This window comes from Populus euphratica, unplaced genomic scaffold, assembly GCF_000495115.2.
Source record: "Populus euphratica unplaced genomic scaffold, PopEup_1.0 scaffold565.1, whole genome shotgun sequence".
In the NCBI taxonomy this organism is placed as follows: Eukaryota; Viridiplantae; Streptophyta; class Magnoliopsida; order Malpighiales; family Salicaceae; genus Populus; species Populus euphratica.
Window position 1 is genome coordinate 79,400 of NW_011500437.1, and position 4,160 is coordinate 83,559.

The following is a 4,160-nucleotide window of genomic DNA, read 5'->3' on the forward strand; positions in this document are numbered from 1 at the left end:
GATATGTAGACAATAACAAATATTTGTAAGCTATCTTTGCCATAAATAAATAGAGGTGAGTCATCTAAAGACTCATGAAAACCATATTCAAGTAGATGTTTGGAAAGTCTTCAAAACCATTTTCTTGGGGCTTGTTTTAACATATATAAATATTTATGTACTATAAAAAAAGTCATGTTAAGACTAATCAATAAATCCTTTTGGTTGCTTTATAGATACCTTCTCATTCAATATGCTATGTGAAAAGGCATTAAAGACATCCAATTGATGAATAGGCTAATGAGAATTCACAACTAGTGTCAGAATTAAACAAATAGCAAAACATTTAATTACTGCAAAAAATGTCTCATGATAATCCATTCCATCAAATTGATCAAATTCTTTTGGCAATCAAGCACGCCTTATACCTTTCTATGTTGTCATCCTACTTTTTAATTTTGCATGCTTATTTGTTACGAACCACAAACTTATAAGATGGTCATGGACATAGGGACTATATATCATTGGCCATTAATAGATAAAACCCATGCCACTTAACATCCCACCATTAAAAAATAGACACAATATGCATAAAGCAACATGGTTATTGTTCATTATATATAATGGACAACACATGAAGAGTTGAACAATCAAATTTTAGATTTTAATAAAAAAAAGTAAATGGGATCAAAACATAAAAAGTAAAAAAAAAAAGTTTTTAAACAAAGATGTTATTTATTCTGTCACAAAAACTAAACAAGGTGAAAATTAGATCAAACCATATCAGAATTACTTGGAAATTGATATTTTGTTATTTGGAGTCTAATTGCACTATACATCAAATTTGAGGTTATTTGAATGTTGTTTGATTTAGGATCTAGATTCGAGTTTAGTTTATATAAAACAAGTCTAATTTGCATCAATTATTGAAACTTGCTTTGCTACTGCTGAAAGTGATTTAGGAAGTGTACAAAAGTTTCAATTAGGATATTTGGGTGCTTATCAAGTTTTTTTTATACTATTTTGTTTTTATTTTCTTCCATGTCTTAAAAAATGTTTATATCTCATACAAATACATTTACTACTCGTGAAATTGTATTTGTAGTTTTATCTTTGCTTGTTTTCATATATTTATTTCCTCTTGAGTCATTACATGTATTTCAATTATTTTACTAAGTTGTTCTATTTTGTTATGTTGAATTTCAAAGTAGAAATCCCAATTGACTAAAATACAAGAGGAGTGTAAAAACACAAGGGAGTAAGTGAATGAGAAAATAATTTTTTTTGTCACTAAAATATTTTACAAATTTAAAGATATCATACAACATTAATACCAACACTACTTATCAAAAATCAAGCTTTTCAAATTCAAGCCTTAACATAATAAATGGAAAGATTAAATAAGATAATATAGAGTTTAAAGAATAAGATGGACAAAAAGGAGCGTTTCCCTGCTTAAATTAATGATTTAAGAAAAAGTTGATCATTGTGAAACAATGTTAGGAGGCATGAAAGACATGTTTGTCTGGATATTGATGATGATTTTGATGGGATGGGTGATCAGAATTATGATAATTACCCTTTAAACCATTGATTAGTACTTAAAAGTACATTTTCATTAAGGTTTTATATCATCATATTACACTTAAAGTATCATTAAATTTCCTAACTTAAGCATGTTTTATAATAACATGGCTAATAATATAAGATATCTTTAATATATGATAAATATTCATTTTAAGTACAGGCATATCTTACAATTTAAAGGATTGATTGATTTGTTTAACAATTAAAATTGAGAAGACAAATGAGGGTTAAGCTTAAAAAAGAGATGTTAGTTAAATTCAAACATCTAAAACATCATTTAATTATTGGATCATAATTGGAGCTATAGAACATGGATTTAGGCTTGGTTTATATGGATGAAAAGCTAAGATATAGGCCTAAAACTTTCACGAATAGCCTAAGATTAAAAAAGGCTATTTTCAAGTTCAAATTATAGCAATAAAAGAGAAGTCAGAATCTGTCCTGCAACCCATATATTATTCAGTGTTCAACCCATATCTCGAGTTCTAAAAGTCCAAATGAGTTCATTCTTGTTTTGTTAGAAAGATGAGATAGATGCCCAGAACTTGCATAAGCGTATTTGTTCAAATTCTAATATTAACAATGAGGTTTTGTTTAATAATGGCTATCATTAAGTCAAAATGTGGTCACCAAATCAATAATTAGTCATCAAATCAATAGTTCTTTATCATTAAGTCAAAATGTGGTCACCAACTCAATAATTAGTCATCAAATCAATAGTTCTAAATTTTAGCCTATAAAAGGAGGCATGTGCCATATATTGAGACAACTTGGTTTTCTGATCATGATCTTGCTCTTACTCCTTTTCTTTGTATTTTGTAATGTTCAAGTTTTATTTTATGTTATATTAATTTCTTATTTATGTTTTTCATTTCATTTACTTTACTTAGTTAATGTATATCATTATTATGTTATTTATTTATTTATGTTTCTCTTTTTTATTATGTTTAGCTAAGAAAAAGAGTTTTTAGAATTAACAAATCATTTTAGTTAAGTACTAGCTAAGAGAAAGATTCACTTAGTGTATGAGGGACACAGATTTGAGTTAATGAGGTGTACGTCAATAATTGCTTTTTTAGGAGGCAGTCAAGTTTTGGGGGTCATTCCTATAACTTTAGCAAAAGAAGACATCATTGAAAAAATAATTGGAGAGAAACTACAGATCTCCACAATGTCTGATCGAATGAATGCAATGTTTAAACACGTTGATGCCTTCATTACCTTACTAGGCAGTCTAGGTACATTGGAAGAGATCTTTCATATTTTCTTTTGGGCCTAACTTTACATTCACCATAAGCCTATAGGTTTGCTCAATGTTAATGGATTTTATGATAAATTGTTGTTTTTTCTTGATCATGTTATGGAATAAAATTTTCTAACTCTTTAGTACGACAAATCATAATGTCTGCTACTACTGCTGAACAACTAATTGATTAATTGTAATCTTTCATCCCAATAATTGATTCCTCCATGAGTCGAATAGAATGATCAAATAAGAAAAGCCATAAAAAGTTAAGATTGGATTTGAACATTAGTTTGTAAAAACTTGTGTTTTTTGGTTTTATTAATAACATTGTTTTGTTATCTCTTATATTTGTTTAAGTGTATTTCAGGTTTGTTAGTGCTCGTTATTTCAGGTGATGTCTTCTACACTTTATCTTTCTACCTTAGGACATTAAGGACAATGTCTCATTTTGGTTAGGGGGAAAGAGTAGTGTTTGACAAAAAAAAACTAACTAACTGCTTTTGTTTTTAATAAAACCATTTAACAAAAATGTTATTACTAGGATGACAGAGTAAGTGAGAATTTTATTGACTCTTAAGACGTATCTTAGTAAACATTTTCTAATGGTTATTTGTAGTACTCATAACAAAATCTATCACATACTTCTCCTAAAATATTCAGGTTTACAAACTCGTATTATTATCAATTAATTCTACTCATATGCTTATTTAACAAGTATTTTTAAACCTTCATTTTTATATACACTGTAACATATGATTGTGGGTTGTATATTGGATTATTATATTATTTATGTTCTTCTGTTAAAGGTAACAACTAAGGGAAAGGGATAATATATAATTTGCAAAAAAAAATGATAATAAATGTAATTAATTAAATAAATAAAACGTAGATAAGTTTAGTTTTGTTGCCTCCCTAACCTAAGCAATTAAGCCCGAAGGAGTGTTTTAATACCTAATGCCCTAAAGTTAACTGACTTGAGAGCTAATGACCTAGTGCTTGTTATATGGGTTAAAGAGAAAAGCATAAGGAAATCAAACATTGAATTATCCATGTATCAATATCTACAACCATAGTTACTAAGCTCAAAAAGGTGTCTCAATACCTAATGCCCTAAGACCAACTAGTCTAGGAGTTACACGACTAAAATATTGATGTCTTCTTTCAAGTGCAGGAGTGTCGAAGTAATAAATAACCCGGCAAGAGCAGGATCGAACCACAAAGAGGTTAATTGTATAAATTATAGATGACAATAATACAACAATAACAACAATAATAACAACAACAATAATAATAGAAATAACAGCAATAATAATAATAATAATAATAATAATAATAATAATAATAATAA